A 12276-nucleotide genomic window follows, 5' to 3' on the forward strand; every position below is an offset into this window, starting at 1 on the left:
TGCCCTCTCCCTCCCCCGCCCCCCCGCCACTCTAGGAGGGGGCTGGCACTGGGCTCTGCTGCCTCTGTCGAGCCCCGCCACTGGCAGCTGCAGGTGACAAGGGAGCTCGCCGCCGCGGCCCCGTCCTCTTCCCTGGGCTGCCCCCGCCCCCAGTGCAGCTCTAGCCCCGGGGCCGAGGGACAGGGCTCCCCCAAGCCAGCGAGCCCCGAAGCAGGGCTGGCCCTTGCTCAGGCCGCGACCGCACAACGCCCGGCACCCCTCGGGCTCGGCTCGGGGCTGGGGCGCTCCGCGTGCGTGCTGCGCTGCTCCCCTCTGGCTCCTCGGGAGTATATACGGGACTCATTAGCAGGCACTTACAGGGATCAATAGCAGCCAGCGGGCAGCCTGGGGACCAGTCCTTCAGTGCATGTACCGAGAGCTTTATCTCCCTCTCTCCCAGGGCAGCCTTAATTGGTTAATAAGGGTTTGAGAACGATGTCTGGGCCTGGGCTTAGGGCAAATGTCACTCTAGGGTCTCCTGTGTCCCCCGCCCCCAGTGGGGTAGAATTGGGAAAAATCCCTGTACACTTCAAGTCTCTCACGGCATCACTGAAGTTGGACAAAACGAAACCTAGGTCCATGCTCCTACTACTCCCATGCCAATCACTTCCTAAATACACAATAGGTACCAGACATCTCGCTCCACAAAACTGAGACCATTCTAAGTACTAGCAAAGTGTTACCTTTTAGCCGGCTACAAACGGATCCAGGCTTCCTAGACCGATCAGACGCCCCAGTGTTAAGGGGAAACTGAATAAGGGCAGGGTCGTAAAAACACGTTGGGCGAGGAAAACAATCTTGCTCCCGTGAAAAGAACACTCAGTACAGCGCAGGTAATGGGAAAACGTGTCATAGATCGGAGTTCCGCTTTTTTTTGGAGAGGGTATTGCTCGTGTATTACTGCTTTCAATAAGTCTTTCAATACACTCAGCTGATATATTTTCTAGTTATCCGCTTGGGGGAGTCTGGGAATCTTTAAAATAAAGACCATGTTTACAAAACCTCCACCTCACCGACTGTTTAATTAGGGTTGGACATGGGTGATGCAGTGTGTGTGGGGTTTTTTTAAAATCTAGTAAAACCACATCACTTTGTTGATTACAGTTTCCTTGAAAACTTCAAATTAAATAGCAACACTCTTCTAGCACTTCACAGTGTTGTTTTTATTTTTCTAACTGCAGATATTATATCCCACTGAGCTGTGAACGTCTAATTACGTGGTTTTCTCTGACTTTGAGGCACTGTGGTCTCGTTGCTAAGGAATGAGGATGGAAATGAAGACACCTATGTTCTATTCCTAGTTTGTGGCAGACCTGTATCATCACCACCAAGTCACTTTCCTCAACTTTAAAATGTGTAAAAAAAACAAGAGTACTTGTGGCACCTTAAAGACTAACAAATTTATTTTAGCATGAGCTTTCGTGAGCTGCAGCTCACTTCTGCTAAAATAAATTTGTTAGTCTTTAAGGTGCCACAAGTACTCTTGTTTTTTTTGCGGATACAGACTAACACGGCTGCTACTCTGAAACCTTTAAAATATGTATGATACTTATAAAGCAGTTGGAAAAATCTATGGGAGAAAAACACTAAATAAGAGACACTATATATTATTTACCTTCCCCAAATCTAGCCAATATTTAAAACCTACTAACAGTTCTTACCATTTATTAACTAATGCTTCTTTCCTTGTTATAGCAATAAAACGGATCTTGCATGCAAACAATTCAACACTGTCACAAAACCAAACCTTGTTTTTCCTGTGGATTCAGCCACCTGCAGCTTTATTATACATAATGTTCAGATGTTCTTAGGGGCCCCCTACCCCGTCCAGTCCACTTTACATTCACTGTTTAGTGCTAGGAGTCAGGTTTTGTGGCATAAGGTTGGTTCCATTACTGAAAATGGGAACTGTAGCAAAAAGAATTAACTCAGAACTATGATGTAACATCACAAAATGCCTCCCAGCCAGCATTTGCTCCTGGCAGCAAAATATGATGATCCTATCAGTTTGTGTTGGAAAATAAGGAAACTGCTTCTAGGAAATTCTGATGGGTGTCACTTTCCTGTCAGAATTTCCTATCTTTACCATTTATATCCTTGATACAGGAGGCAACAATTTATGATAGGAGCCTTCCTCCTATTAGAATTTGCTATCTTTTCTAGTTCTCATCTTGCACTAGGTAGTAAATTTTGGCAGGTGTCAGTCATACATCAGAATTTGCTAGCTGTTGCACCAATGAATCAAATGATGAAAGTAGGACATTGTGACAGGTGAGACACTTGTCAGAATTTGCTACTAACTGTTACAGGAATATGCCAGAAAATATAGAGTAAAATCTATCTATGTGCATGCACACACACACACACACCCTGAAGTAAGTAGCGAGATTACTACAAAATAATATGGGTTTTGAGCCACCTCACCATCATCAGTAGTTAGTAGACTTAGTATCACAGCACACTAGCCCAAACCTAGTCTTTGGTAGGACTACTGATGTGAATAAGGTGTGCAGGATTGGTCCCTTAAAGGTATCTTGCAACAGTAGATTGTTTGCATTATTTCCTTGTTTTGAAGACAGAATGCCAGTTGTGAAGTTTAGACTGCAGATTTTTTAAGGCAAGAACGATGTCTTCTTATCTGCTTATACAGAGCATAGCACAATAGGGCTCTGACCATGACTGAGGCCTATGGGAACTACTACAAAATAAATAATAAATAAGTATTAATAAATTATTGGAAGTGGCAGGAGGCAGGAAAAGAGAACATCACAGGAGAAGAGACGATGTTAGAAGATTGTGTGTGAATCCTTATAGGGGTATTTCTTATACAGAAGTGGTATGGGAATTCTATATCATGTCCAGGCATCTGAAAGATGTGTAGTTTTGTTTTAGTTACTTTTACCAAGTGCACTGACTCGGATATAAAATATTGATGAGCTAATATCAACTGTCCATTGAAAACTACTGAAAGCAATAGTTTACAACAGTAAAGTGTGTCAGTTGTATGGCAATAAACACAACACTTAAAATAATTGTGTCACCACTATGACTCTACTTTCACAAATTTGCATGATCTTCATAGCTTTTCTCCCTGGCTGCCATGCTGGCTATAATGTTCTATGGAATCTGCTGAATTCTTCATGCTTTACCCTTAGTGTCAACTAATATGTTATTGATGGTAGAAATTATGATCCTGGGCCTTTGTCACACTACTGCTAAGTACTTGATCCAAGCACATTAATAGCAGCTGTCAGCAATTGCTTTTTCTGTTTCTTTCCCATAATCATCAGACTATGCTTGGGAACCAAAGAACTGAAACCAGCTGACTATGCACATGGATAGTACATAGGGCAAATTTCATGTACTCTAAAAGATAAATACAGTTGGATTGGGACTAGTTTAGGGGGATGACAAAATATTAAGCAGGTAAAACAAGTCCAGGAAGAAAATAAATGTCTGGCTTTCAGTGATTTCATTGCTCCTAGCAATTGTTAATAAATTTAGAATGCACATATTATAGTAATATTTATGTGACCACAATGTTGATGGTGGGATCAAATGATGATGAAGTACTGTCTATTTCCTTAAAAAAAAAGCAGTAAAATGATTAAGAACTGGCCATTTAGATTGGCAGTGAGCAAACATTTACTGATTTATAAAAATCCATCCATAATAAAATGTGCAGGCACATGTACAAAGCATTAATTAACTAAATAATATTTTGACCAATGTCATTCAGATGAACTCTCCCATAGTCATATGTGACCAACCAGATACTCCATGAGGTAAAAATTCAAGAATAAAATAATATTCAAAAGCCACCTGACCTGCGATTCAAAGTGTATACTATTAACAGATACAATATCATATAATACTTTGCACTCATATAGTGCCTTTTATGAATAGATGTTAGAATATCTTGGAAACATCAATTAATTGGACGACACAACAGCTCTATGGAAGGAAGGAATTACAAGATTCCCATAGAACTGATGGGTATACTGACACTGAAATGTCAAGTGTTATGCCTACAGAGCAAGTCAATGGCAGAGCTGGGAACAAAATTATTCTGACTCCAAGCCTCTGCTCTCACCATTAGATAATACCTCCCTCCAGTGCATGCAAAAGTGAATTAAAGTATCCAGGTCTAATTTTTTTTTAATTTTGGGGGGGGTTGGGGGTGGGGGGCATTAAAAATAGACATAATGTACAAAATGGACAGTCTGGGGAGGGAACACCTGACATAAAATATACACAATCACAGCATTATTTTAGTATATTTCTCTGGGTCCCAAATAAATCATCTTGAGGTTGTGTGCAAACTCTTAGTAGTTATCTTAGTATAATGACTGGATAAAAGATTAGATCTAATTATATCTTGAATTGTGGAGCATGTAAGTAAAATAGGAATCACTGAGACAAAACTGATTTCCCTTAAGCCAATTTCAACTTGTTCATTTAATGGTTCTACAGTATCTTAACATTTTAAGCCAAACTCTGCTCTCTTCAGCAGTGACTGGAGAAGGTTGCTTTGTAGCTACACTGACACACCTTAGGGTTATCTAATTAACCATCATATGGTTACAACATTCTTTTATTATTCCTTTCATAGCAATTCTAACTTTCAGTAGTACTTTCTACCAATTCATATCAACAACAACTCCTATATAATTGCTGTTTTAAAAGTTCAATAATTTTAAGAAGATAACAATGAATAGACAGAGAGGAGAATAACAAAAATGAAAAGAACCAGGAAGGCTATGCAATCACCTTCCTTGGAATAAAGCAAAGAAAAATATTTGCAGGGACTGAGCAGAACAAAAAATTGTTTTGGACTTCTAAATACAATGTTAATAGTGGGCCAACTGACTTCTGCCTGGGGTTACGAAGAAAATTCCCCTATGGAGAAGTTAGTCCATAATTGCCCACTTCAGGGAATCTTGAATCTTCAGGAAATCTTGTACCTCTGAAGTATCTGACACTGACCACGGTTGGATAAAGGGTACCTGATTAGACAGACCACTGTTTGATCAGGTATGGTAAATGCTATGTTCCTATTACTTATCCATTTTCAGTAGAGTGAAATGTTTTCAGACTTCTGGCAGACATACCAGACATACCTTGTGTACCAGAGTTAGTTCCAGAAAGTATTGTAAACTTTTCATCATAGTTGTGAATAACTGGCCTGCTCCATACACCCAAATCTGTGAACAATTTATATTGTGATCTGTAACAAAGAAGAATATCTGGAAGGCTATGACACTCGCTGGTGATGAAGGTAAGGTTGCCACCTTGTCTTGGACAAAATTTTATTCAATTCCACGGTCACCTCTCTTGTCAAACTCTGCTCCTCCTCAGACTGAACTATTCGTTGTATTAATTAACTCAGTAGTCAGACTCTCTTCCTGAATGGCTGCTTCCTCATATTCTCTTGCCCAACTTATCTCTTTTCCCCTCCCCCACATATCTGTCTTCCCTTGGTTTCACTCATCTTCCTAAGTGTCTGCCATCTCCTCAATTATTGACCATAAACTTTTTAGCTCTTTCCCTCCCTTTTCTTCTGTCCTTAACCTTCTATCAGTCCATGATTCCTACAAACCATGAAGCTTCTCCCTTTTGTCCTTTCCCCCTCCCCCCCATCTCATTGTTCTACTCTTCCTCCAAAGTTCACTGTCTTGGATGCTCTACTTCATTCTGTCTTGTTCAATCTGCAGTCTTTCACCTCTTCATAAGAGTATCAGACCTGATAATAGCCATTCAATGCCCCATTATATTCTCGCTATTCTATTAGAATAGCCTGCAAGGAGTTGTGGGAACACATAAATTCTTACAAAACTGCAAATGCAAACTTAGCACCCAGAGACAGGAGATGGATTTGTGACAATCTCTGGAAGGTGGTGGGACTATAATGCAATGAATGAATTGTATTAATCAACACACAGTGGGTAGTTTTTCTATCTGTGACAAATATAATGCTCAATATTCTGCCGTTTAATATTTAACAACATTCTTTATTTAATAAATAATCCAAGCATAATTTAATACAATTTGTTCTTCAGTAAAAACATATTCTTCATGTTGCTTAATAGTTATTAAAGCATGTTACAAATTATAGAATACCAAATAGCTTTATGTCAAGAAATCATTTCACCCACCACTGAAATGCACCCAATGGTGGTAGACATTAGCAACTGTTCAACACTCACAAGAGTCCTAATCCAGCTCCCATTAAAGCTCCTATGGATTTCAGTGGGAGTTGGAACCAGCCCAAGGATACTGCAAAGTCTAGGGGATCTGTTTGTCCCCTTCACAATGTTATGCCTTTTTTTATTCTCCCCCATATATTTAAAACAGCCTCCTTCCATTGGCCTATCCTAGTTTGCAGTTCCTTCTCACAACTAACTTCTTTTTTTTTTTTAAGTTCATTTCATGTCCCTTTTCGTTGTGCTAAGGGAAAGGTTAAAGAGACCTGCACAGTTTACCTTTTCTACACTATTGTTATCTATACTATTCATTATTTTATATACCTCTCACTTCTCCCCATTAGTCATTTTCTCTCTAAAAATATCAATCCCAATCTTTCAATGTCTCCTTATACAGAAGTCTTTCTATGCCTACAGTCACGTTCATACCTGCTCCATTTTTTGGCTGCCACTGCACACTGAGCAGAGATTTTTGTTAGATTGTCTATGATGACACAAAGACTTTTTTTTCTGAGTTGACACAGTGAGATTTAGAACCCAGTATATGTAAGATCCTTTCAAATTACTGCTTCATCACCTGGCATTCATCATCAATGAATTTTGCCTCACATGCTCTGCATTTATGTAGCTTTATTAGCTGTGTATGGAGTTCTTCAAAGTCTTCCCTAGACTTGGCTAATTTAAACAATTTTGTGTAATCTATGAAATTTGCCATATCACTGCTCACAGTGTTTTCCAGATCATTAACAAATATATTCAACTATACCAGCATAAAAACAGTTTCTTAGGCACCCAATGATGACGTTTTGCCATGTAAAAATGATAATTTCCTATTACTTTTTGGGCCCAGTCCTGCAAAGATTTATCCATGTGAGTAATTCTACTTCACTTCAATGTGACTGCTCATATAAGTAGTTACATGGGTAAATCTTTGCAGGATTTGGCTCTTTGTTTTCTGCCTCTTAGCAAGTTTAGTATTTTACCTCTTAACCTGAGACTACTTAGGGCTTGTCTGCACAGTAAGTAGAAGTAAATGGAACTGAAATAACTAAGTTTGTTGAAATTCATACCTTTAGTTATTTTGCTCCAACTCTTCCTTTTTTGATACCTCAAATCTCTGACAGTGCTTGAACTTCATTACTTAAAAAGAATAAGGGGCAGGTAGCTCTCTAACATCCTCTATGATAAAGTCTTATTCACAGAAATCATTTAGCTTCTCTGTATAGTCTTTATCCTCCTTCATTGCCTCTTTAATGCCTTAATAGTCCAGCTTATTCAACAATTCTCCCTCAGTCTTTCTGTAGTAAGTAGATACTATTACTCAGAGGTTCAATTACAGTTACCTCTTGAACCAGCTCTGTTTGTTTGTTTGTTTGTTTGTTTGTTTAAGACTAAGCTGAGAAGAGCCTACCCTCTCAAATGCTTTAGAACTAACTGCTCCAATAAGCGGCCAGTGAAAGTGTCAATAAATTGCTTCTTTAAACTTTGTCCCCACGTGACATGAATTCTGACCAGTTTACACACGGTGATGATTTATAAATTCTGTATGAGATTTTGCATTTTTTGTATGTGGCTTTACCAAACTGTAAACTCCATTTTAAATGTGGGGGCTACTTGTCTCCTCTGTTGTGCTTTTGCATCCAGCTTGGACTGAAAGTACAAAGGTGGGTGGCAAAGGGCTAACAAAAGATGGTTGTTGATTTACGTGCTTAACCACTGAAATATAATTGCTTTAGATAATAGGCATCTGCCCTGAAGAACCAGTTTCTATTGTGAAAACTGACCCTTTATTCCTGTCTTTTATTTTCTCTCTTTTAACCATTATTGATCCATGAGAGGACCGTCTCTCTTGTCCCATGCATGCTAGGTGGCTTAAAAGACTTTGGTGAGGGACTTTGTCAAAGACTTTCTGAAAGTATATTGATTGGATTATCCTTGTCCATGTGTTTGTTGATGCCCTCAAAGAATGTTAATAGATTGGTGAGGTATGATTTCCTTTTACAAAAGCCATGTTTACTCTTCCACAACACATTGTGATCATCTATGTGTCTGATAATTCTGTCCTTTACTATGGTTTCAACCAATTTGGCTGGTATTGAAGTTAGGCTTAGCATCATGCAGTTCCTCTAGAGTTTTTTTTTTAAAAGTCAGCATTACATTAGCTACCCTCCAACCATCTGGTACAGAGGTTGATTTAAGTGATAGGTTTCATACCACAGTTAGTAGTTCTGCAATTTCATATCTGAGTTCCTTCAGAACCCTTGAATGTATACTATGTGGTCTTGGTGACTTATTACTGTTTAATTTTACAATATGCCACTGATTATTGTCAGTCTGACATATTTCAGAAATGCCTACTATGTATGGCAAATGTCTAAATTCTCCCTGATCTGCATAATGAACTGGATACAGTGATGACAGTGTGTGATCCCAGCTGCGCTTCATAAAACTTAGTATAAGATGTGTCCTGCCACAATGACTTTACAGGTAAATGCAATAAAGCCGGAGACCTTCTGAACTTGCCTCAAAGTCACCTTCTCTGCTGCCCCCAGCAACTCCCTCAAATGTGGAAAGACCTGACTCACCAGCTAGCACAATACCCACGTCAGGACCGTCAGGAACGTCAGTCTTTCCAGAAGCAGTGGGCCATTGAGCCTGTAAGTCATGAACTAGCAGGTACCAAGCAGCCTTTTCAATGATTCGCACTTCTGCGAAAGAAAATTAACTAAATAATGAGCCAGTGAGGTCACTGTCATTTCTAAGATTACAATAGAGCTGAATAACTCAAAGGCAGCACAGAAACAGAGTGCCCTTAGTGGGCCCTTAAATTAGGAGTCAGCCACAAAACTGAGATCAGGACCTGGATCTGGGTCCAAACTTTCCCAAGTTGCATGGTATTCAGATCAGAGGAGTTCAGCTCTCAACTCAAATCTCAATGTTAACATATATACAGCAAGACTAGTGAAAGGAAGTGTAAAAATAATTTCTATCATAACTGGACTTCTAGTTACACTTATAAAAAAGACAAATGAAAACCTTTAAATCATTCTTGCAAGGACAGTGTAATAATTATAACATCTCTCAAACCACTATTTCACTTAATCATTTTCAGTTCAATAATATATTTCTTGGTGGAAATAACTGAATTTAACCCGAAATGACAGTGTTAATAGGTCAGAAAGTAGGGATACGTTACTCTTGAATGTTCCAATAAAAATAGGAACTCAAATGGAGGAAAATAAATTATATTTGATTAAAATTCATAGTATGAGACTCAACTACACATTACAATAGCTCATTTCTTGTTGTTTGTAATGATCATAGAAAAGAAGGGGAAAGGAAACCCAAGGACCATTGGCTTTCGGTGCCCAATGTGAGACTCTTTAAAGGGGCCTTATTTTCACAGACTGGATGCTCCGCCTTTTCTGAAAAAGAGGGCCATTTGATGTGTCTATAGTTGGGCCCCAAAAACTGAGACACCAAACATCACTAGTCACTTTTGAAAATCCTGGCCATTTTCCTAACACATTGATCACTTTCAGAATATTCATATCAATAGTACAACAAAATTACAGTATATTATATATATGCTACAGAAGAATATTGTGAAATATCATGACACATTGTACCCTTAACATGGTAGTCTACACAAAGTACAGCTAATACAATTATGTACAAATAATATTAAGAGTTTGATTTAAACCTTCAAAAGCCAGTACATTCATATATTAGACTAACACAGTCATAACTTACCCTGTTGTACCTAAGCATTAGAGCATGTCACATATTTACATCAATTACGTCTGGAGGGTTTTTTTTTGTGGAAACTGAAGTGCCGACCAGCTGCAGTTTGGACCCTAAATCTATATTTGTTTTCAGTTCTGGATTTAAATTAGTCTCTTGACTTTATTTGAACATATTTTTATAGTTAATTTACCATTTTTATTACCACACAACTTTTAGAAGGCAGTAAAACTCCTTGCATGGAAATATACGAGTTACATTATAAACCAGAAGCAAAGGAGCGGATATAGCCTGTGATTTAAATGCAAGTAGACATTTGCTGTACTTCAAATAGTTTTTAAAGTATTCATTATGGTCATAATCCTGAGTGGTGGTCAGCCCCTGCAATGTATTTGGGGAGACACCCTATTTACTGATTAGAACAGTTACTTAAACCTTTCCCTTAATACCTCACAACATATTATATTTGTCTACCGTACAGAAGGAATATTCATTATGAATAGGCATATGTAAAACAGTATAAAAATAATTTATTGGGAACAGAAGCCAATTTTCAAAACATTAATAACTTAAGTGTTTAATTAAAAATAGCTATTTCAAAGTGGCCTTGCGCACATTATGGATTCTGGCCTGTAGAATATCATTATAAGAAACAAAGTAAATTTTTGTTCTAAAAATAAAGAGAGTTTCTAAAACCCAGTGTTTCCTTTTTTAGCAGTTTAAGTAAAAAAATATATGGACAACTTTGAATTGTCAAAATAATCTCACTACATGGCTGAAACCTTGTAGAATATTTTATTTATCCAAAAGTACATTTGTATGGGTACATCTGAAACCCATGTAATCAGGAGCTTGAAATAGATAGTGTTTTAAAATGTTAATACCAAAACAATTGGCTTTAGGATTACATAGACTCATGTTAAAGGGTCCACATACAGAAATCTGACTCAAGTAAATATATGATCCTCTCAGATAACTTTTACCTCATACAATAGCATGTAATCTTTGCCTCTGAGCTACTTTGCTTTTATTGCACTGCTGAGGGACTGATCTCAATTCAGAGATCAGTTCCTCATGTCCCAAACTGGCAGAAGAGGATGTGCTTATGTCACACACCTCCAGGGATGAGGGATTCTTTTCTTGAATGATAGCTTTGTTATTATGAGATGACCTGTGTATTTTGTGGGAGGTGGGGTAGGGGAACCTTCCTGCAAGGCTTCCTTGCTCTCCAGTTTTATCCTCACACTTACTGTTTTGCACTCGAATTTGTCACCATTTTTGGAAGCTGATCCTTGAAGCAAAGGCCCACAAGATGGTTCTCAAGAGGGTGCCCTTGTTCTTCAGGTTCTACAAATACTTGTAGATTGTTATGTTCCTTTGTTGTTTAGCTCTTTTAATACTGGGTCATAAATGAATCCCTGCAGCCTCCTGATAATTTTTGTTGCTCTTCTCTGAGCTCCTTCCCAATATGTCAATATTTGATCATTTGGTGCCAGGAACTGAATGCCAATTTCCAAGCACAGTTGCATCTGAGCTATAGAGTCCTACTCTGTCCACATTTCTAGTTTGTGTGGTTCGGTTAAGCATGTTTGGTGGGGTTGTGTACACTGCTGGAAAATTATTCAAAAAATACATGAGAAATCAATAAATTTTCACCTCTGAAGCCAATAGATCCTACAAGTTAGCTTCTGGGTTTGTAACCTGAAATCCTGCTTATGATCTCTAGCAATTTAATTTAAACAGGAAAAAGTGAGATGCCCTGATTCTTGAAATGAAACATCCTGTCCTTAGGGGACAGATAGCTTCCTAGCAGGGTTGTACATCATGATAATGGACAGACTTTCTTTGCATGACATACCAGGATTACATTAGAGAGACAAGGTGGATGAGATTTTTTTATTGGACCAACGTCTGTTTGAGAGAGAGACAGAGCTCTTATTCAGCATTACCTTGTAACTTGATGCCCATTTCACAACAGCTCTTAGTAACTAGAGGAAAAGCCAATGAGGTAATGAAGTCAGACTTTTATGGAATGTAAGGAATAAAAACCAGAAAAATAGACAGAGGCTTGTTATTTAATGTTTATTCAATCTTTAGTCAAGATTAATGTACTCTGAGGTGGTTACTTGATGACTCATACAAGCCTGTGTTTAAGGTTATGAGATATGTTACCACTACATACTGGGATACAACATTAGTTTACTAATGTTTCTTTTTTTTTCTGTTATATATGACTTTGTCATGATTGTGACATTGCACTCCATATGATTTTATGAAAATATGCTAATGA

The sequence above is a fragment of the Mauremys reevesii genome, linkage group 11, assembly GCF_016161935.1.
Source record: "Mauremys reevesii isolate NIE-2019 linkage group 11, ASM1616193v1, whole genome shotgun sequence".
In the NCBI taxonomy this organism is placed as follows: Eukaryota; Metazoa; Chordata; order Testudines; family Geoemydidae; genus Mauremys; species Mauremys reevesii.